At 34.2% G+C, this 24,406-nt stretch overlaps 1 long non-coding RNA gene across 1 annotated transcript; it reads right to left on the bottom strand.

The window, feature by feature from the left end:
* Positions 1-1,633: 1,633 nt before the first annotated feature.
* Positions 1,634-19,184, bottom strand: LOC140639469 (uncharacterized). The gene is made up of 3 exons (XR_012036184.1): positions 18,856-19,184; positions 17,887-17,910; positions 1,634-2,962 (listed from the first exon to the last, which is right to left on the bottom strand). It is a non-coding gene; the product is annotated as an uncharacterized lncRNA (long non-coding RNA).
* Positions 19,185-24,406: the final 5,222 nt, after the last annotated feature.

The following is a 24,406-nucleotide window of genomic DNA, read 5'->3' as shown; positions in this document are numbered from 1 at the left end:
TAAAATCATAGATGGTCCTTCTAAGGCCAGGTACCCATTTCTGTACAAATCAATCAAAGAAGTAGGGTCACAATGTATTAAATTAAGTTGGTGGCTTTTATAGTAACTTTATAATGTGTGAAATAATAATTTTCCCCCAAAATAGAAGAGGAACTAGAAGGAAAACAATATATGGCCAGAGCCAATGTTCAGAGAGTAGAAATAGTCAACAATTCTTATATTTGTTGATCAGCTGAGGTGCTACTCCCTGAACTGTGTTCACTGAGCTAATAAAGACAGATTGGGCTACTCCCTGAACTGTGTTCACTTTGCTAATAAAGACAGATCTGAGTAACACCTCATTCTCTTTAGCTTAGTGGCCCTGGGGAGGGCTGGAATAAACATGATGAGAAACGAAGGGAATGTTTTTTTTTTTTTTTTTTTTTTTTTTTTTTTTTTTTTTTTTTTTTTTTTTTTTTTTTTTTTTTATTGGTGTTCAATTTACTAACATACAGAATAACACCCAGTGCCCGTCACCCATTCACTCCCACCCCCCGCCCTCCTCCCCTTCCACCACCCCTAGTTCGTTTCCCAGAGTTAGCAGTCTTTATGTTCTGTCTCCCTTTCTGATATTTCCCACACATTTCTTCTCCCTTCCCTTATTTTCCCTTTCACTATTATTTATATTCCCCAAATGAATGAGAACATATAATGTTTGTCCTTCTCCGACTGACTTACTTCACTCAGCATAATACCCTCCAGTTCCATCCACGTTGAAGCAAATGGTGGGTATTTGTCATTTCTAATAGCTGAGTAATATTCCATTGTATACATAAACCACATCTTCTTTATCCATTCATCTTTCGTTGGACACCGAGGCTCCTTCCACAGTTTGGCTATCGTGGCCATTGCTGCTAGAAACATCGGGGTGCAGGTGTCCCAGCGTTTCATTGCATTTGTATCTTTGGGGTAAATCCCCAACAGTGCAATTGCTGGGTCGTAGGGCAGGTATATTTTTAACTGTTTGAGGAACCTCCACACAGTTTTCCACAGTGGCTGCACCAGTTCACATTCCCACCAACAGTGTAAGAGGGTTCCCTTTTCTCCACATCCTCTCCAACATTTGTTGTTTCCTGCCTTGTTAATTTTTCCCATTCTCACTGGTGTGAGGTGGTATCTCATTGTGGTTTTGATTTGTATTTCCCTGATGGCAAGTGATGCAGAGCATTTTCTCATGTGCATGTTGGCCATGTCTATGTCTTCTTCTGTGAGATTTCTGTTCATGTCTTTTGCCCATTTCATGATTGGATTGTTTGTTTCTTTGGTGTTGAGTTTAATAAGTTCTTTATAGATCTTGGAAACTAGCCCTTTATCTGATATGTCATTTGCAAATATCTTCTCCCATTCTGTAGGTTGTCTTTGAGTTTTGTTGACTGTATCCTTTGCTGTGCAAAAGCTTCTTATCTTGATGAAGTCCCAATAGTTCATTTTTGCTTTTGTTTCTTTTGCCTTCGTGGATGTATCTTGCAAGAAGTTACTATGGCCGAGTTCAAAAAGGGTGTTGCCTGTGTTCTTCTCTAGGATTTTGATGGAATCTTGTCTCACATTTAGATCTTTCATCCATTTTGAGTTTATCTTTGTGTATGGTGATTTTGTACACAGACTTTAATTCTCCCACAGGTAGGATGAGATAACCAATTTTGGTTGCCCAATTATGGTCCCATTGGTAAGTGCTCAAAAAATATGTCATGTTCCATTGGTTCTTCCATACCTGATTCATTTCTTTGGCAGTACTCTTTCGTATTATAGAGACCTTGGCACTCTCTATTTCTTACTTTAAAAATTTCCTTGAAATAGTAATTGTCCTTTTTTACATTGAATTGAATATTTCATTCCAAGGTAAATTTTATGTATTTTGTATATTTTAAAGGATAAATGATATACATATCCTTACTGAATCTGAATTTTTTTAAATAAGATGATACTAATAATCCCTTCGAGAGTTAATGTGAAGATAAAATTTTATAGCACAAGACTCACTGAACATCTTGTAGGCCATCAACATATGTGAATTTGCACATCATACCTCCATTACAAATACAATTTCTAATCAAATGAATAAACTGGTTTACTCACATTAATCATAGCTAATTTAAAGTTTGTGTCTGAAAAATCCAATACCTGGATTACCTGTATATCTCTTGTTATTGCCTATTTCTTCTCTTGGTTTTTGTTGGTTAGATTTTAATTCCCAGCACACTGGCACACTATGTAGTATTTGATAGGCACAGTGCATGGAAAACTGTAGTGGTTCCAAATGATACTGTTTTATCTACAGAATTTCTTCTGGGTTAGAGTAAGGCCACATCTCTTACAGCATCAGTATCTTTCCAGTTAACACTTGCTGAAATTATAGGAGTTGCAGCTGAAAGCCTGGGTCTACACCAGGGTCACTGAGTCTGGACCAGGCCTGCATTTCAATTTTTTAATATCCAGTGCTATGAGAGTGCTAAAAAATTTTCTCCCTAGCTCTTTAGCAATTAGTTTCTTTATGCTTGATTTTTCTGCTTCTTACATCTGGGAATTTTAGGATTAACAAATATTCCAAGAACAAAATCTCGTGGAATTATATGTTCACATTCCTGTTGTTCCCTTTTCTTGAGGGTCTTGGCACCTGAGTTCCAATTTTGGTCTCTTCATCCCATGACACTAGTAAATATATCCTAGGTTGCTACTTTCTGCTGAGACTAAATGTCAATCTCTGTGAATCATCAAGTGTCTTCAAGAAAAAGCTATAGAGAAGATCCAAATCACTTCACTGTGCCTCCCTCCATTCTCCAAGGATCTTTGCTCCTCAAATTCAAGCAGCCTCTGGGTTCTTTGATGCCTTCAAAAATCCGGGTTGTGTTTGTTTGTTGTGTGTCTTTTGGTGGTTCCCAAGGAGACAGAGGACCAGAAGCAGAAGTACTCAGTGGTATGGACCCTGGAATAAAAGATATCACCCTTGTAAGAAATATCCCTTCACAAAAGAATATGCATACACTTCTCGATAGAATTAACCATTAAAACATATATAGATTATCTTACACTGTCAGTAGACATAGTAGGGGATTGTGTGGCCTATTTTACCACTGATTAGAGCTGTCACTGACCTCCCAGTATTGCAAAGAAGTAGTAGTGGCTGAAGCAAAGATGTTTTGGATGGTAAAATATAATAAAAAATAAAATTAAATGTAGCAAAACATATACAAGTCAACAAAAGGGGGGCTCTGCATGGTGCAGTCAGAAGAGCGACCTCTTGTGTTTGTTGGGATAGTGATCTCAAGGTCCTGCCATTAGCCCTGCCTTGGGCTTGTGCTCAGAATAGTCTGCTTGGGATTCTCTCTCCTTCTTTCTTCCCCTTCCACTTGTGTGCATGCGCTCTCTCTCTCTCTGTCTCTCAAAATAAATAAATCTTAAAAAAAAAAGTCAACAATAGTTAATAATCTTATTAACAGATGATGACATTGTTTTGAAACAATCTCAAACATATTGAAAAATTTCTAATAGGTGGTTTCTCTCTCTGTATTATTATAAATAGAACTCAGATATAAAACTATACTGTATTACAGTCTAATACATATTATTTTAAATGGAAAGTTATGTGAAAACAAAGAAATTTCATAATTATGATTATTTATGTTAACTTATTAAATTAATTTCCCAGGCAGCCCAGGTGGCTCAGTGGTTTAGCGCTGCCTTCAGCCCAGGGCCTGATCCTGGAGACCCTATATCGAGTCCCATGTCAGGCTCACTGCATAGAACCTTCTTCTCCCTCTGCCTGTATCTCTGTCTCTATCTGTGTGTGTGTGTGTGTGTGTGTGTGTGTGTGTGTGTCTCATGAATAAATAAATAAAATATTTTTTAAAGTGTTTAAAAAATTAATTTCCCAATTAAATACATCTAGAAAGTAAAATAGTGACTTCATGTAAAGATTAGAGTGACAAGTTAGCCTAAAATGTGTTACTGTGGAAAGAGATCTTTTACTTTTTAGCCAGGTTCTTGGGCATAGAGCAGTATGATAAACTAAGAAGGTAGAGGGCTAGTTAAAAATGAATGAACAAATCATGTGATAGGTACCCAAGCTAACAAGTTTGCCTCAGAAATGTTTCTGTTACAACTTGAAGAAATTCAGTTATCTATTGTTCCCTTTTATTGCCATCTCTACAGAGAGATTCTTTATAGAAAGAGGGTTTTTTGTTTTGCTTTGGTTTTTTGAGAGCAATGACTTCACAAGAACTCACACTCTCTCCCAGATGGCTGAAAAGTGAGTTTTTGAGATCCACAGATACAGTGAGGTGATGGAGAAGTGTAAATTGAAAACAAACAACATGAAGGAAATACCTTCTTTTTGCTTTAAATATTGAGCACTTATTATATTGAGCATCGAAAAGACTGTGTCCTCTTAAGGGAGAGGGGAAATAAATGGTGAAATGTTACAATGTGGATTTGAAAGGGCATTGTTTGGATGCCATAAATGTGAAATTTCAATTTGGGAATTCACATATGATACAGAGAAAAAGCCCTTGGGGAGAAATGAGGCTGAATGTCAGGATTTCATAGATACTGTTGAAATTATACTGAGTTCTTCAAAGCATAGACACTGATTCTCAATCTGTGCTGATATTTGATAGATTCACTAGTTTCACCAGTGTCATTTCATTTGTATTAGCAGGTATTAGTGATTTTATATTAATAAAATACCTATATAGCATGTGTATTTTATTCAACAAACTCTTTTGATTAGAGTATCAATAGACAATGATAGAGGAATTTATCTTTGTATTTTCCTGTCTCCATGTTTTCACTTCCCTTTACCCCAGGAGGATATTGTCTTCCTAGATTAGGATCTAGTTAGTTAGTTTAGCAGCTAGCTAACAAAGAAAAAACTACAATAGGGGTTAAAGTATTGCATATACAATCGATTATATTCTCAATTACATTTAGGCATTTCCCAAATCTTAGCCCATTGAGTTTTATTCCTCTTGAACCACTGTATTTTTTTCACTAAAATGACACTGATTATCTGCAAGTGATGACCAAGATAGGAATATAATTTTCAGCTTCTCTCAGTCATGGTATTGATAAAGCATTCTCATAATACTGTGTCTTCAATAAATTATTTCAAATCTTCCTGGAAATTTAAATATTGAACATTGATTAACATTATTTGGGTGACTAACATTGCAATTATTATCATGATATTATTGGCATTTCAATTATTAACATTTAACATAATTTTTATTTAGGTATAAAATAATAGAGAAAAATATACAACACATTAGTGTACGGCCAATGAATTTTGGGTATAACCATCACTTCATCAAGAAATAGAATACTAATAAGACACGAAGGCACCATTTTGCCACAGTTCCTTGACACTCTGGCTCACCCAAGGTATGAATCACCATTCTGATTCATATTTTTTAGTGTATAGTGCTTTCATTTTCGACAGATGCATAGAATCATGTGATAACTGTCACAATCAGAACCAGTTCCACCCACCCCCAAATTCTCTAATGGATGTCTGCTCTCAAGACATTTCCAGCCTATCCCAGAGAGGCTAGGGGTTTTGTTTTTTCCCTTTACCCAGCAACATTAGGTTTTCCCCTGTGTCCTCTAGAGGCTTAAGACTTTCATTCTATTTCAGGAAGTTCTTTCTGCCATTTCAGGGCTGTGTCCCCTCCTCTCCTGCAGACCTCTACACCTAGGGGAGGTCTTCAGATCCCTGCTGCCTCCTTCAACATTCTCATGAGCACCTGTAAAAGTTTACAAAGTAAAGCTGCTAGGAGGTGTGAACATCCTTGTATCTGCAGTTCCAGGGAGTCTCTAATTTCCTACTCCCTACACTCAGCCCTTACCTGTTCATTGAATTCTTTTCAGCTGCTTGGATGACAGCTTGTCTTCATCTGTGCTCTGCCCCAGATTAGTTACTACTAACATGCTTTTTTTTTTATCATTTTTTTCTGCTTTGCTTTTTGTTCCTTCTTGTTAAATGGTTATTTCATTATTCATTCAACATATATCTACTGCACATGTATTGTTGATCCTTAATATATCTAGCTAGGTATTTTCCATTCATATGAACCTTTTATGTGGAATTTTAGTAATGAGCTCCTGAAAGGCAGGAATCAAACTTCATATTTATCTTGGAATCATTTCATCACATGCACAATACCAGATATTTATTCATTAGCAGCTTCCTTTTAATTATTTATTTGAAGATAATTATTTAACCTGAGGTCCATCGATAAGTTCCAAACACTTATGAACTTGAAAATGTATAGGTAGGTATGTGTCTCTGTGTATATTTTTCTTGAGAGTGACTAAATTTCCATAGGAACACCGAAACAGCTCATGTGGCCCTATTATTTTAGTATAAAATTAGAGATGTGCTAAACATTATGTGAAGATTTATTTATATTAGAGACTATGACTAACCTTATAAGCTTATTTTACATAAACTATCCTATGATCAGGCAATGACTTTTGACCTCAAATCCTCATTGCAGATAGTCTAAAATAACTTTCAACACTGACTGGTAAGAAATGCATCCCTGTGATGATGGATCACCCGAAAGAAAATCATCCTTTTCTTTGAAGATGTTATTTTTTTGGTTCTATAACAATATTTTATTGAAAGTAAATAAACGACAAACAAAAAGTATTTTTTTCCCAAGCTTGATATAGACACTCCTCAAATTGGACATATTTTTATCAAAACGAACTCCTCTGAAAAGTAAATTGCAAATATGAACTAAAATACCTACTCCATAGTTTAAACTACAAATTTGTTTTTAGTGTGACTAGTATTTTATGACGTATGTAGCAGGGTTTAACCACTTCTGAATTACTCTGATACAGGATATAATTTATTTAAGTTTGTCAAACGTGAAATGAGTATCTCTAAAAGATAGTGAGGTAATATTCTTGGGAGATTCTGAAAGCCTGGTGATTGGTAATTAACTTTGTGAACTGTGATTTACCTGCAGTATATCATTCTGCAATGCAATTAGTAGCTACTAAGTATATTTTCAATATATAAATGTCAAGAATAATACAAATTTGCATCAATAGTTGGTCATTTTTGTTCTGTAGTGGGTACACCCAGATACATAGCAACATGCTGTTAATAATCTACTCACAGTGTCAATACCATCTCCATGCATGTTAGAATCTTAAAGCTTTACAGTGATTTAAAATTATTTATCATAATCAAAAGTCTTATATTTAATCCCCTCTTCATATTTTGATTTAGTGAATGTTTATACAGTGGCTATAATGCTAGAAATTATGTGTATGGGATTCAACAGAATAGCACCATATTTAGGCCACATTACATTGGTGTGAGGGAAATATGGACATTAAAACAGTGAGTAGAAGATTGCCTTAAGGAAGGTGGAGAGAGGCAGAACTCAGAATCCAAACCTCATACCCACACCAACACTTCTTTTGGCTTTGTCGATACAGCAGAAAATTTTTCCTTTTAATATCTTTGTGATTTTCTTGGAATATATAAGTCATATGCAAATATCACTAATCTTTTCTTGTGAATAAAAGCAAAAAAGTCAAGAAAATAGCATAGGTTTGGGTGAATGGTAGGGAGCCCCAAAATAAACATCAACGTATCTTTATTTATTTTTTTTTTTTGGCTTTATCCCCAGCTCTAGTTGATTCCTATCAAAACTCAAGTTTGAATTCCAATCCTGACATCTACTAACTGCAAGACAGAAAGCTATTCTATCTCTTAAACCTGAGTGCTTTCATCTATAAAATGGGTATGATCATATCTTCTCTGAGTTATCAAGATAATTAAAGCATAATGTACACAAAACATCTTGCATGTTTGCATGATGCAAGATGCATCATGTTTGCAAGATGCACCATGTTTGCATGGTGCTTATAATAATCAACCATGGACACTTTAGTATTCACAATATAGTTTCAACTTTCCAAGATCATGATGTTTGGATGTCATGTTTTCTGTGTTTCCTGTGCTTCAGCCTTACCTTATATATTCTCACAGTAAATTCCCATCACCAAATGCAACATAAGCTTTCCATGTAGCTCACTGAAATCTGAAACAGATTAAGTAACCCACTTTCTTACAGTATGTTCCATACTGTACTATGTTCCAATGAGTGTATTACAGTATTGTAACTGAACTTGTAGCAAGATGAGAAATATCAATACATACTTAATAGAATTTCTGTTGATTTTGGCCAAATATAGCAGTTAGTACAAGATCATTCTCATACTAATTGCTGCAATCACAGTTATTCTATCTGGGAATAGGGGAGGTTCAGTTGTCTCATCGATCTGGTTTGACTGCAGAGATATGGTTTAAGATTTTTTAATAAATAGCAAATTTATGCAACAACAAACCCAAAATTATTTCTAAAGGAAGTAACTCAAGAAGAAAACTGTAACTGCAGCATTGTTTTTGTTTTGTTTTATTTTGTTTTGTTTTAAAGTCAGTGCATGGACTTGAACTGGGCATCTAGATAACATCATAATTGAAAACAGATGCACTAAGCAGAGAGCAGCTTTTGGATTTCTGGTTCCTGAACACTAATGCAATTGTCCAGTTGTGAAGTCATGCTAATGACTTAACATGAAGTTTTAGTACCTCTCTCAGACATTTAGCTAATGATAGATTGTAAATCACTTTGCTACCTGAAATGTACGACCAGATCTATATTATGTTAATGAATCCGATGCTGCATTGCAGATGATTAGTAAGAATCATCAGGGGCCATTAAAACCGTACTACTAATGAGCTGCCGTTTGTTTCAGTGGAGAAACCTGGATTTAGAACTTGGCTTACTAGCATTTTCTAGCTAGAAGAATATAGCTTAACTTCCTCGAAATTCAGATGCTTTTCCTATAAAATGGGGAACAAATTATGATCATGTATCTGAAAGCATTTTGTATACAGCAAAATGAAGTATTTTTACAATTATGGTACCTTTCTTTAAAAAAAATCATTAGATTTTAAATATGCATTTAGCATTTAATCATACAAAATAATTCAAAATAAATCTATTAAGATATTTAATAGGAAAGAGGAAAGCTGGTTAAGGAAACATGATTCTTCTATTTATTAATTAAAACCCTCTATGATAGTTTATTCAGTGATGTTGCATTATTTTATGTTATAACATTGTTTTAGTTCTAATTTAATAATGCTTTAAAATGCTAAAGTTAATCACTGATTTTATCTAATTACTAATATTAAAATGAGCAAACAAGATAGATTAATTAACAAAGAATGTTTAAGGGCTAATATTCTAGAATTCAAAATTCAAGATGCTTCCTAATTTCATTCCGTGAACAGTTGTTAAGAACATTAAATATGCTAACCTTTAACATAGTCATCTCTGTAAGTCATTATTATAAACTATAGAAACAAGTAGCATCATGCCATCTGTATTTTTATTTTTTAAGATTCATTTATTTATTTATTTGTTTGTTTGTTTGTTTATTTATTTATTTATAAAGAGTTTGGTTTTTTATTCAAAGGAGACACACAGAAAGAAGCAGAGACATAGACAGAGGGAGAAGGAGGCTCCCTGAGGTAATCCTGATGCAGGACTCGAGCCCAGGACCTCAGGATCACAACCTGAGCCAAAGGCAGATGCTCAACCACTGAGCCACCCAGGCATCCCTGTCATGCCATCTTTAGACAGACTGGGTTTCAGAGAAATTTTATGTGGATGAAAGTCACATGACTAATGTGTAAGAGTGCTGGCATTTTGTCCTTTGTTTTTATTCCAAACCAGTTCTTTTCTCCTTTAAACTATATTTTGCCAATTAGCTTTTATAATTATCTGTAAAAACTTCAAAATTATAACATTATGTTTTTCAAAAACTAAATCCTTCAGTTCTTGTCCAAGGGTAGAAAAATAGGCAAGACAATATACATTTAATTTTAAGTCACTTTGCCTCTTTAAAGATCAGAGGACAAAATACATGGACAAAAGATGGGAATATAACAACATATCACCAATAATTTTTTGCTTTATTATTTTTAAAAATGTTTTATTTATTTATTTCAGAGAGCAAGAGAGAAAGCATAGGAGCAGAGAGGAGAGGGGTGGGAGAGAGACAAGCAGACTCCACACTGAGCACAGAGCTCAAGGTGGGGCTCTATCCCAAAATCCTGAGATCATGACCTGAGCCAAAACCAAGAGTTGGGCACTTAACCAACTGTGCCACCCAGATGCTCCTATTTTTTGCTTTAAATTATAATGCCATAAAGCTTGTATTCAATTTTTGTGTAATGTTGAGACAATTATCTAACTTCTATGAACCTCAATTTCCTCAACTGTTAGAAGGTGATAGTCGTTGCACCCCTTTCATAGGATTTCTGTGAGTATTAAAAGATCTTACACACACAAAGCACTTAGAATAGCACCTGACACTGAATAACCACCAGGTAAATGTTTGCTATTGTTATTGGCCCATCATTTCCTGCTACAATCTAGATCAGTTTCATTCTAGATAACCCCATTTTAAAATCAAGAACAGGTTAAGGTTTCTTTTTTTCTTCCTTTTCTTTCTTTTTTTTCTTTTTCTTTTTCTTTTCCCTTTTTCTTTTCTTTCCCCCCCCCCAAAGAGAGGGAGGGAGAGAAAGAATCCTAAGCAGGCTCTACGCCTAGCGTGGAGCCTGATGTAGGACTCAGTCTCAAAACCCAGAGATTATGACTTGAGTGGAAATTAAGAGTCCAGTGCTTAACTAGCTGAGCCTCCAGGCACCCTGAAAACAGTAAGGTTTTGATAAAAAAATTTACAATTGGCACATCATAATCTATTTACAATATACACCCTTGTCAAATTTAATAGTCAATGTATTATTCTAAGAATTTTATCATTTTCACATGATTCATTATCTACCCGAGTTACAATAATTTTCTGCAGTAAAGCCTGAAGGAAAAAAAATCTCAACCACTGGTCTTTGCTTGCAGAGGGAGAGAACAGGGCAGGCTGTTACTACCTCTCTGAAGGATGGCACATCTAGTTTAAGAGAGAATAAATTGGCAATTTGACTGTAATAACAAAATCATAATAATCCTATTTGTTAATTATTCAGAAGGAAATATCCTTTCCAAACCTATTGAAGTAATGGGAATTACAATTTGTTTTTAACAGATCATTATGCATCCATGCAAAGGATGTTATATGAACCTTTTCTACTCTTCACGTGAGCCTTGCAAGAGGAAATGGGTGTTCTCATTTTATGGGCAAAGAGACAAGCACAGAGATTTTATGTGATTTGGAAGGATGGAGGCCACAGGGGATATGAAGCACATACTTTATAGTTGGACCAAACTGGGTCTAAATTCTATTTCATATTTTCCCTCACTAATACATAACCTTTCTCCATCTTATCTTTATGATCTGTGAAATGTCTCATCATGTTGCTATGAGGATTATGTGTGATAATTCCATAAGATGTTTAATTTATTACTGGGCATGTGGCAAGCATTCATACGTAGTTACTCATATTATGGTTAAGCTAATGCATCAATATTATGTGAACCTATGCTAAAATTTGTCGAACTCCAAAGATCACCATTGCTTACAACCATGTTTACCTACTCTTAAAAAAGATATTGATGTTAGATATTATGGTAAACCATTTCTTAATTAAGATCTAATTCTCTAGTTATGAAAGTCATATGTGTGTCTATGCATTTTTATCATCAGGTTACACTGAAAACTCTGTTAAACAAATACTCTTACTCCTTTATTGTATCGCATTGCAAAATATGAGCTTAAATATGAGCCAACATGATGGCCTTGACCTGTTCTCACATGGAGAACAGGTGCTCACAGACCACTTTAGTTTTCTGCTTTTCTTTTTGGAAAAAGAGCTTTGATTGCAATTTTTGATGTACTGTGAAGCACTCTTTTATACAGTGGGCAGACGATTACCCACAGGAGATTAATACATTATAACACCAAATCAAGAATGACATATTCATTTTCACACCAAAAGCATACCAGCAATATTTATCATAAAGAAATGATTGATTTACACCAAGTAGAAGCAATTTACATTTTTATACACACATGCACACTCACATATAAACTTTCAAAGCTTTAACGTTATTATCTTCTAATAGATATTTTTGATGGAAAATATTCTCAAAAAGCAAAAACAGCAACTCTAAAATGTTTTATTTTGTTCTCTTAATTAAGGAGTTATGAAAATATTCTGCAAGTGAATTTAAGTCAAAAGTGATATTTCAGAGAAGTCATTCCACATCATCTGGAGCCCCTGCAGCCTACTATGACTTGTGCTAAAACCACTCAGCCTGTGACATGCCAATACCATTTTATTTATAGTGGCATAGGTCCATGATTCCTCCCCTCAGTGACTTGAATTCAAAATACTCAAAGAAGGATTTACAACACAATATTTTAGTTTTGGAGAATCTGTACATCATAAATGATAACACATTTCTGTAGAAATATTAATCTGTTTCAGTCACAGATATAGCATCCTCTTCAATAACATTTTATGTCTTGAACAATTCAAGGATGCTCCTTCCACTCATCCCTTGCTAAATTCTTTTACTTTTTTTTTTTTTACTTATTTTTAAAAAATACTTTTTTAGGTAAATATTGAACACTAAAATGCTGCCTAGAAATGAATGATATTGGACTATCTTTTCCTATTTTTTAGCATTTTATTTTTTTTTACGTGTGACAGGACAGAGTTATAATCAGGAATATGTTTTATTTTAATTAAAGGCTTCTATATTCTAAGAGCTGTATTATGGGCTAAAAATGGAAAATAAATAATCTAATAAAATAATCTATGGTCTCTAGCTTAGCTTTTGTATTTAAATCGGTTATGACATTAAAAAGAGGAAGAGGGCAGCCCCACTGGCTTAGAAGTTTAGCGCTGCCTTCAGCCCAGGGTGTGATCCTGGAGGAAAAAAATAAATGAGTTCAAAATATATATTTATCCTTAGAATAAAAATTTACACCAAAATTTAAATCTGTGAATGCATGGTGCTCCCAGTTAAGTTAATCATATTATGCAGTGGAGGCAAAAAGAGTAAGGGGACTAAGGACAGAATGTTCCAGTTTTTGCAGTCCTTTAAGGGATCTCAAAGATGCCAAATGAAGCTCTAACTGCAAAAGATAAGTGTACTCGTCATTGACTAAACAGACCAACTATCTTCCATAAATTATGATGTCAAGGTAGATACTGTCAACAAATTTGCAAAATATTTTGAAATAATATGATATATTGACTTACAGATTATCTCAAATTGTTGAGGTTAATTGTATAGCTTCCTTGATCCCTTTCCCTCATTTTCTTAACAAGGTAATTTGCATTCCAGCTTCTCTTCTGACATTGAAATGCCCAAAGTACAATGAAAAGCACAGTGGGCATGCATATTTCTCCTTTAAGGACACGAAGAATGTGAGAATGGCCTCAAACTAAACATTGGGAAGGAAAATAAGCAAGACAACATACACTTAAGATTTTCAGGACCAGATTGCTAGGAAAAACCTCAGGGATTCCACAGCCTTATCCAATAAATTAAGCCATGATGTTTATTCCTAGGTAACTCATTTACAGTTAAAATGTCATGGATATTTTTCTATTAAAAGACACAATGTGAATAGAAAAAAAATAAATAAACAAAGGGCAAAAAAACTGCTTAACCCTAGCTCCAAACAGAAAGGATCTAGTTTTTGAAAAAGATAACTTTATAACTTTGAAATTTTTATAAATATTATTTCAAATTGAATTGGAGAATGGTGTGCACATACACAGTTTTTGACAGAACTTTAGTATTTCCAATGAACTAAAGAGATTTGGTCAGGGAGGAGAGGTCTTCTAGGATAAAAGACACAACCAAGAAAAAGTTAAGTATTTTAAATAAAACAGCTGTGGCAGATGAATCCTTCAAGACAGTCAATGCACTGGATCATTATGAAAAAAAATCATTCAAAGATTTATTCAAGTGACTTTTTTCCCTGAATCGGCCAAATGTTTAACCATAGCAACAGCTTCACAAGCTCCTAAGTAGCCTTCCATCTTAAACTCTAAAAGGGAGTTTGATATTCAGATACATTTAAGAACATTGCATGTTCTGTGCCCACTTGGAGTAGTACATTGCACATTAGCATATTAAAGAGCTGAGTGGCTCAGCTGTATGGACATATTTTTAACTGCATCTGATGTATCACACTTGACTACTTGAATATTCTTCAAATGAAAGGATTAGCATGCTATAGAACCAGCAGTCTATGAAACATTGCTAAGATATGGTGCTCCAAACACAATCATCGACTGATAAACAGGGAGGCACTGGGCTTGATTTTTTCCATTGTCCCTTTGAAATTGGTTCCACTTTTTTTCACACTGCTTCACCAAATGGCTGACCAGCTCTTCACAAAAAGAGCTTTCTGTCCCCTGACTTCAAGTTACTCAAGGGTTGGCACCAACAGGAATTCAGAAAATAGACAAGAAGTCTAGTACTTTTTTTTTTTTTTTTTTTTAAGAAAGTGCACAGGGGAGAAGAGTGAGGGGAGGTCAGAGGGAGAGGGAGAAAGAATCTTAAGCAGGCCCCATACCCAGCACAAAGCCTACAACGGGCTGGATTTCATGACCCTGAGATCACAACCAGAGCCAGAGTCAGGTGCTTAACCGACGGAGTCACCCAAGCACCCCAAGAGGTCTTGTACATCTTACCCTGACTGTACCCCTGCAAGATCACTACAAGTTGGCTATGTCCCTATGCCAATGACCAAAACTCCTATCAGGTGGCATTTCCCCACAGATATTTTTCCTGTCTTCCTGGGTTCTAATCACCCCTTTCCTTCCTCCTTTAGAACTGTCAGTAGTAACTTTTTTTTTTTTTTTTTTTTAAAGAGAGAGATTGTTTGTGCAAGAAGGAGAGAATGCAGAGGAGAGGGAGAGAGAGAATTCAAAGCAGATTCCATGGAGCCTGATTTGGGGGGGAGGGGTACAATCTCAACCCCGAGATCGTGACCTAAGCTGAAACCAAGAATCAGATACTTAACTCAATCAGAGACCCACCTTCCTCCTCTCCAGCAACCCTCAGTTTGTTTTCTATGATTAAGAGTCACGGTTTGTCACCGTTGATTTAAATAATTAGAATCCCTTCTTCTACTATGTTAAAATCAATAAATGTACTCTTTCATTATGCAATGCTTATATGTGAATAAGTTCAAAATTTTTAAAATAAAAACATTTAAAGATGCACTATTTAAAAATTCAAAAATATGCAAAGAAATGTATGAAAACCATCCTTGGCCTTTCTCTATTCTTCTAATCTTCTCATCAAAGTTAACTTACATTAACAATATAATGATATTGTCTAATATGCTTTTCAAGAAACTTTTTACCAAACAAAATAAAATGCACTATTTAAAAGAAGATACTTTCAGTATTTTTTACTTGTCTGCCAAAAATCATAGGTGTATTAAAACTCATTGCCACAGTATAGAGTTTTCCTTTACCACAACAGACCAAAAATATATATGAGACAAATGATTCTCATTAAGCTTTTGCTACCTGGATGGATGCTTTATTTGTCTTACTGATAAGTCTAAATACATTGTGGTTCTTTTTACACCACAGCATTTGATGGCTCTCTAGCTACCTAAGAATGCAACTGAAAACATTAACAGGCTGTTCTACAAGCCCATATTCCATATTTCCCCAGGTTTTAAAAAAAATCACCATTAAATTTAGAAACTAGTACAGGTAAGCATGTTTCCATGTATTTGTGAGTAGCCAAATGTGTTGCAACAGCCAAACAAGTTTTTAAAAGTGGATAAAAACATACAGTGAATAAAAGCATATATACCACAGGTCATGGTTTTTGCTTTGCTCACACCACTCCACATAGTGATATGAAAGGAATAAAGGAGAAAGCAGGATAGGAAAAAATTTTGAATTTATTTTTAGTGGGGCACTTTAATGCATGATTTGCTGCAGAATATGAACTGCTGAAAATTCCACCTTTACTTAATACAGAATAAAGGAGAACACTTTTGAGAAGTATTTCCCAAGAACAAGCAGGACTTTGGCATATTTATGTTTGAATATTGTGATTGGCACTGTTAGTTTAATAGAAAGCAAGGGGACAGCTCTATTAACCACTGTGGCTTGAAATCCTGATTTATGTTTCATCTTCTAATTAAAATCCAAGAACCCTAAAGCCAAGATATATTATGTATAAATTTACTTTAGCAATGAGATGTCTATTAGATGATGTAAATGTCATGATGAAATTGGAGGACCTTTTCCTCAACGTGAAAAATGGAAATAATCTTTTAGCAGAGAGAGATCCAAACCATCTCCGAAGGACAGACAATAAGGTCTGCAAAGCCAGAGTACCTTAGAAAGCAGATCGTGACTGGATTTCAAGTCTTGTTACTATGTAGAGAGCCAGCAAAAAAAAAAAAAAAAAAAAAAAAAAAAAAAATATATATATATATATATATATATATATATATATAAATTTTCTCTCTCAGGCTCTAGTTAGGGAAAGCAGGCCAGCTGTTGTTCCCGTGGTACTGCATGGGTTACACTAACATTCTCAGAATAGAACCCGCTTTAATTCAACATTTGCACTAGTCCACGGTTGTGCTTAATAATGGATTAGTACCATATAGTTCTCAATTTGTTTAAATAAAGGTATTCAGCTACATCTTTAAATGGATAAAGAAAGGAGTGTGAGTCACAGAGAAGGTACTTTTAGAATCAAATTCTAAATGCCAACCTCTAACTTCTTTATTTCTGATTCAGGATCAGGACAATAGAACTCATTACTTTAAAATAGGAATCTGGTTTTCTCTACTTCAGGATTTCCAAAAGGAGCTTAGCTGCGATTATATATGGAAATACAAAGGGAGAAGGAAGTTCAAAGGGGAACTCAAGAGCAGAGAGAAATGCCTTAAAACCAAAATAGGAAGTTTGTCTCCACACCTGCACCTCCTTTGGACACACTACATGCCACTCTCTATATTCTGCTTTCTTCACTGAGTGCAAGACTAATGAGAGCCTGAGAGATTATTGATATGTTCACAAAATAAGTAGATTGCTTTTCTACTATCTTAAAAATAATATTTGTTAATATGTAAATAATGAATAATAAATAAGTTAATAGAGCAATGATAAACATATAAATACATGTAATGATGGTTTATTCCATCTGCTTAAAAGAAGCAGAAAAAGAAAGCACAGCGCTCTGGAAAAAAAAAAAAAAGAGAGACATCACAAATGTTATATTCTAAAGCTTGTCAATATTATCTCACAGGAGAATTGCTTAGGTCCTGGTCAGAGACCATTTATTTTGGACACAAGAATCTAACAAATCTAGAAGTTTAATAAATATTTACAGACTCCCAAGCTCACTCAAGTTTTGATTACAACTTCTTTGTTGCAATAAAGTTTATTTTGACTATTTTATGTTTACTACACTACATAGCATACTCCGTCATATAGAGATACCATGACTAGCATTTGTTAGCTATTTACTATTTCTTTTTTTAAAACAATTTTATTTATTTACTTGACAGAGAGAAAGAGAGAGAGAGAACACAAGCAGAGGAGTGGTTGAGGCAGAAGCAGGCTCCTCGCTGAGGAGGGAACCTCATATAGGCTTGAATCCCAGGACCCCGGGATCATGACCCGAGCCAAAGGCAGATGCTTAACCAACTGAGCCACCCAGGCACCCAGCAATTTACTATTTCAAAAGCAATTTTATCTACATTATCTTATTGGACTTTCGTTATTTCATGAGTTAGCCAACTTTATCGCCATTTTGTAGGATATCGCCATTTTGGTTAGATTCAAAAAGATTCACTTACCTAGCTGTAGTTAAAGTTCAAAGCCTTCAAAACAAACAAACAAACAACAAACAAATAAATAAATAAATTTCAAAGCCTTGCATCCAATAAAGTGTTTCAGACTATGATCTCCCCCATAGAATATCCAAGAAATGATTATTGAATGAACAAAAATTGCCTTTTCTTTGATGTTATTTTCTGAAAATTTTACCAAATGCACAGTATGTACAAGACATGGAACCAGAGGCCAGAGATGTAAAAATAGTGAAGCTGCAGTGAGAAGGTGTTACCAGGGGTTCACAAGATCCACATTATTGATTACTATTCCTCTCCCTCCCCCAGCAGCTACCATATGATCATATTGAGGCCATTTATCACCACATGATTTTCTCACCAGATAGATCTTATGCCATGAATGTAAATGGAAAATATAATAAAGGGCCAATCTTTGTGTAAGGTAAACAGAAACAAATGCCTTGAAGGATACCCTGTGAATTCACATAGGACTAACAAGAGCTGTTTTTTGTTGGTGGGTTTTTTTCTATAAATATTTCTGAGTATGTGAAAGATGATTAGGTAATTGTATGATGACCTCAGAGAAAAGAACTCTCTCCTTTTTATGGGTTTTAAAAAAGGCAAAAGATTTATGCAATCAGAAGAGAAACCAGAGTATCCTTCTTATGGGTTTAAATTGTGTTTTGATTAGAAATTCAGAAATAAGAAGTTAATCTCACAATTAAAAATCGTCTTATTTGTTCTGAGGTAGCATCTGAAAATTCTTACACCTAATTTAATAGCAACTGATCTAATAGGTTTAACATCTGTGTCTCCCATCCAAGTTTTGTTTATGTTGTTGTTGAACTTTACCACAATATACAAACTAGATACCTGGGTTCTACTTTTGTTATATTTGAAGGCAGGCCTATAGATTCTAAACCAAGAAACAAACAAACAAAAATCAAACACAAAACAAATCAAAAAACTACCTACAGGCTCTGAAGTAAAAACAGAAACAGGGCAGCTTCCTTCCTTCCTTCTTTCCTTCCTTCCTTCCTTCCTTCCTTCCTTCCTTCCTTCCTTCCTTCCTTCCTTCTTCTCTTTCATTCTAAAGTTCTTTCTTTCTTTCTTTCTTTCTTTCTTTCTTTCTTTCTTTCTTTCTTTCTTTCTTCTTTCTTCTTCTTCTTCTTCTTCTTCTCAGAGAAGTTTTCTGACAGAGAGTTGAAACACAGAATTAAAAAAATATAGCTTAGAATGAGTTATTCATTCTTTTGGCTCTAGGCTAGGAGATAGAACACAGTCAGCTCCCCAGAGAGCAGATAAAATTCAGAAAGAAAACATTCTTCTGGCCTAAAGTAACAGAAGTCAGAGTTCAGGGCAACCACAATCAGCCCTAATCCTGAAGGGTCCAAGGCCAGAGAAGAAGAAGCCCAAATTTTATGTATACACTTTCCTTAGATCTCCGACTGAAGCCAGAAATACACAAACATAGCAGACACCCAGCAACCCCACTAAAGGCAAAAAAATTAAATGGAGAAGCTACTTCCTAAGAGATGGGATTTATGAATTGGGTCATATATTGTTCATTGCCTGATTTAAGAAAATGCCAAAGCTCTGGAAAAATATGGAATTTAGAGTATCCACGATATCATATTTACAATTTCAAAATGCAATTCAAAACTACTAAGTACATGAAGAAGTTGGAAAATGTGACCTATTCTCAATGAAAAAAAAAAAAAAAATCAACAGAAACCAACACTGAGATGACCCAGATGTTAGAATGTTTAGTCTATGATGTTAAAGTAAATATTATAACTATGCTTGATTAGAAGAGAGGAAAATACTCTTCTAATGAATGCAAAGAGGGAAGATGTTGAAAGCGAAATAAAAACAATAAAGAGATCCAAATGGAAATTTTCTAGCTGAAAAAAAATGCAGTAACTGACATTCCAAATGCCCAGGATGGTCTTAGAACAAGACTCTTTAAAAATAGTTATTAGAAAGAAAAATAGGTTATTAGAAGATACCTAATCTGAAGAAAAGAGAAGAAAACAATGGGGAAAAATGAACAGAGCTTCAGGGATGAGTGGCCTAACAAAAATGAAAAACTCATATTCATGTGATTAGAATCCCAGAGAGATGATAGATAATTGAGCAAGAAAAACACTTGAAGAAATATTTGCCTGAAAACCTCCCAAATTTTGTGAAAGATATGCATTTATAGATTCACTAGGTTCAGTCAAATTCAAGCAAGATAAATATGAGGAAAACCACAACTAGGTATCTCATAATTAATGGCTGAAAACCAGAGATAAAGAGAAAATTCTGAAAGCAGCCAGAGAAAAATGTCAACTTACATGCAAGGAGAAAACAATTAGAATGGACAAAGACTTCTAATCAGAAATTATAAAACTCAAAAGATAGTAAAATATCTTTAAAGTGCTGAAAGGAAAACACTGCTCACCCAGAATTGTATATTTATAAAAATAACTTTTCAGCATGATAGTGTGATATTTTCAGAGGAAAGAAAAAGAGATGAGTTATCTACAGACCCCCATCATAAGGAATGTTTGAAGGTACTCATCGGAATGAAGGTTATGACATGGTCTAGAAAAGTATCCTTAGGAATAAACAAGGAACGTCAGAAATGGTAAATATTGGATAAATATAAAATGCTACCTTTCTCCCTCAGTTTTAAAATATATATGTCTATTTAACAACAAAAAAATAACATCGAATTCTCAGTTTTGTAATATTTATATATGTAAAAGAAGGACACAATAGCATAGAAGAGCTATAAACAATAATAAGATTTCTGTATTTTACATGAATTGATAAGATATTAACTCTAAGTAGACTGAAAAGTTTAGGATGTGTTACCCCCTCAAGGAACCACTTGAAAATGCAAAAATTAACAATCTGAAAAAAAACAATCTGATACATAAATTAAAATGTAATACTAAAAAATATTCAAAAAACACAAAAGGAGGCAGGAAATGAGAAACAGAAGAACAAAATTAAAAAGGACAAATGGAGAACAGATGTTAGACCTAAATCCAATTACGTTAATAATTAAATGAAATTTTAAGAAGCTAAACATTCCAATTAAAAGATCAAAAATGTCACAACTGATTAAAAATCGACTCTGTCCTATATATGAGATGCATTTTGTATATAAAAACACAGGTTGAAACTCAATGGATGAAAAAAATATATATCATGCAAATAATACGTATTAGAAAGCAAATCAATTATGTTGGTATCAGCTATGTCAATATCAAATGAAATAGACTCAGTGCAAAAGAGTGGTGAGACATAACATGGACACTGAATACTGATAAAAGTTAGGAACACAAAACATTCAGGAATCTATATTCACCTGATAACAGAGCTTTAAAATCATGCAGCAAAGATTGAAAGAAGAGACAATTCCACATTTTTAAAAAATGTTAAGGCATCTCTTTCAGCATTTGGTAGAATTAGAAACACACACACACACACACAAATCAGTAAAGACAAATATGATCTAAGCAATATTATCCCACTACCATGAGCTAATTGGTATTTACAGAACAATTGAAGATTTTATACTTTTTGCAAGTGCACATAGCACATTTACCAAGATAAACTATATGATGGCCCATAAACAACTTTTCTTTTCTTTTCTTCTTTTTTTAAGATTTTATTTATTTTTTAGAGAGAGTGAACAAGAGCACACAAGTCCCAGAGAGAGCAGCAGAGGGGGAGGAACAGAGAATCTGAAGCAGCCTCCACACTCAGGGCAGAGTTCCTGCAGGGCTCAATCCTTCCACCATGAGATCATGAGCTGAGCCAAAAACAAAAGTTGGAAGTTTAACTGAATGAGCCACCCAGGCACCCCAGATTTTCTCTTTTTCAAAAACTTAATTCCAATACAGTTTTATTAGTTTCACATGTACAATATAGTGAAGATTCAACAGATTCAACAATTCTCTATCAGGAGAAGTGTACTAAAAATATTTTCAATAAATTTCAAAGAACTGAAATCACATATGGTATGTTTATGAAAATGAATAGAATTAATTTAGAAATCAAAAATGATGAGATATCTAGAAAAAAACAAAATATTTGGAAATTATGCAAAATAGTTATAGTTTATAGAAATCACAAGAAAATTCGAAACTAGTTTTAACCAAAGGATAAAATTCAGCATATCCAGTTTTGTGGAATGTAGTAAAACTTGTGCTTGAAAGGAAATGCATAACTTTAAATGCTTATATTAAAAAAGAAGAAAGGTCTAAAGTCAATAATCCAGGTTTCCAGAGAGCAGGCTTTACATAAAGACTAGAAGGATATGAGGTCAGAAAGCACGTGGGCTCCAAATTAGAAAGGGTAGCATATATACAGGTAAGGAGTTTGACTCTTGTACTGAATGCCCTGGGGAGTCATTGCAGTGTTCTAAGTAGTGAAGAAGTAGGATCAGTTTTTTCATTTTAAAAAGATTATTCTGAGAGCAATGTGAATTATGGATTTATTTTAGATCCACTTGGAGGGAGGGGACTAGATAGGAAGTCACTGTAATAATCTGCGTATGAAAGGGACCAGGTTCCACTAATATGCTGTCTGTGGAAACTGAGAGAAGCCCCTGGCATCAGAGTTATTAAGGAGGTAGTAGCAATAAGATTTTGTGACTGGTTGCATGTTGGTGTTGAGCCAAAGGTTGGACTTTGGTGAGCTTTGGTAAAACAGAGAATGTGGGCATAACAACAACAGTCATGGAAATAAAATTAAAAAAAAAAAAAAAAGTGAAACAGGACATTCCACGGAAAAATAGACATTCATTTTTGAGGGGCATTTTTATATCCAGCTATGTAAATATTCATCTTATTAATTTTCTCAGTTTCAATTTTCTATTCCATTAATTTCTACTCTTATCCTTGTGTTTTCTTCTTCTTTGTGCTGGGTTTACTTTGTTTTATTTCAAATCAATTCTGATTCAGGTTTATTTTATTTTATTTTATTTTATTTTATTTTATTTATTTTAATATTGGGATGAGATTTGTAACAGAATCTTATTTATTTTGAGTAGACAATGCCAGGGAAAAGATGGTGGACCTATAAGATGTCCAAGGCTAGTTGTAAATGGTGGCATTAAAAATCATTTTACTATGGGGAATACCTTTGTCTTGTAGAGATGGTCAAATAAATGAAATCTCTGTGTACAATGCAATATTGTACAATCCAGAAGAAAATATCAGCATCATAGTGGGTTTGCTGTTTGGATGATATGAATATTCACAGCCTTAGTTAATCATTCATCATTCCCCAGACAGAAAATTTCTATATCTGAGATAGATTCAACCTCAAAATAATTAAATACTTATCCCAAATTATCATACCTGTTATGGGAAATAAAAAAGCATAGAAGCATTTTCCACCAAGTGTCTGGGAAAACAGTATTCTATAAAATGCCTCACATAAATAGTTCATTATGAATTATTGATTCTATAGCCACTGGAAATAACATAATTGCAGCTTCTGATAATTTTTTGCTCTTTATCACACTTGACTTTTAGTACATTTGATACTGTTGATCAAGTCCTCTTTCTTGAAACTACTGACATAGTTTTCCTTACTATTTCCTTGTCTTTCCTTTTCTATTTTCTTTGAGAATTCCTCTTTGTTCCTTATACTTTCATGACTTCAAACAATTACTCCCAAATATAGATCTTCTCATAAGGCAGTTATCCTGAACTTCAAACCATTGTATTCAATGGTCTGAGCCATCAGTAATAGATGTTCCATACGACTTCAACTAACTTTGTCAAACACTAAACTCATACATACCTTCTCCCTATCAACTACTTGAATCAATTTAATCAATTTAAGCACGTCATTTATCCAAACATTCAAAACTTAAGAGTCACCTATAAAGCCTCCTTTACCCCCTCAGTCACTTAACAATCCTGTAGCTTTGCCTCCAAATTATATCTGAGATCTTGACACTTCTCTACGTTTAATTGTTTATCATCTAACCACCACAATGATTGGACTTTACTCTTTCAAATTCATCTTCTTCCAGAAATTAGGATTATCTGCTAAGAATAAACACACATGCATATACACACATGTACATGTACATATATGTGTATGTATATACACATTCGTAACTATTTTCTTTCTTTATCTAAATCTTTCTGTAGGTCTCATGGCATAGAGAATATAGTCCTGTTAGTGGCACTATGTTAGTTCTAGGTAAACAGTTTTAGAATGAATGATGATTAAATAAATAGAATAAGATGAAAAATTAATGCTAACCATGTCAAAAATCTGTCCAGTATCTAATCATAAAGTCATGGATCTAAATACAACCATTATTCATTATCAAACATTTATTGAGTTCCTAATATCAGTCTGTCATGCTTTCAGATACTAGCAATACGCTAGCAGGCAAGGTCAAGTTTATGTTGTTAAATTAACTAAACAAAGAGACCACTGGGATGTGTTGGCTTTAATAGCCTTTGTAAATAAAACCAAAACCTAACCCTAAAATTCCTTAAGGTTA

This window comes from Canis lupus, chromosome 9 (genome assembly GCF_048164855.1).
Source record: "Canis lupus baileyi chromosome 9, mCanLup2.hap1, whole genome shotgun sequence".
Lineage (NCBI taxonomy): Eukaryota > Metazoa > Chordata > Mammalia > Carnivora > Canidae > Canis > Canis lupus.
The sequence above is the reverse complement of the archived record's forward strand: the minus strand, read 5'-3'. Positions and strand labels throughout refer to the sequence as shown.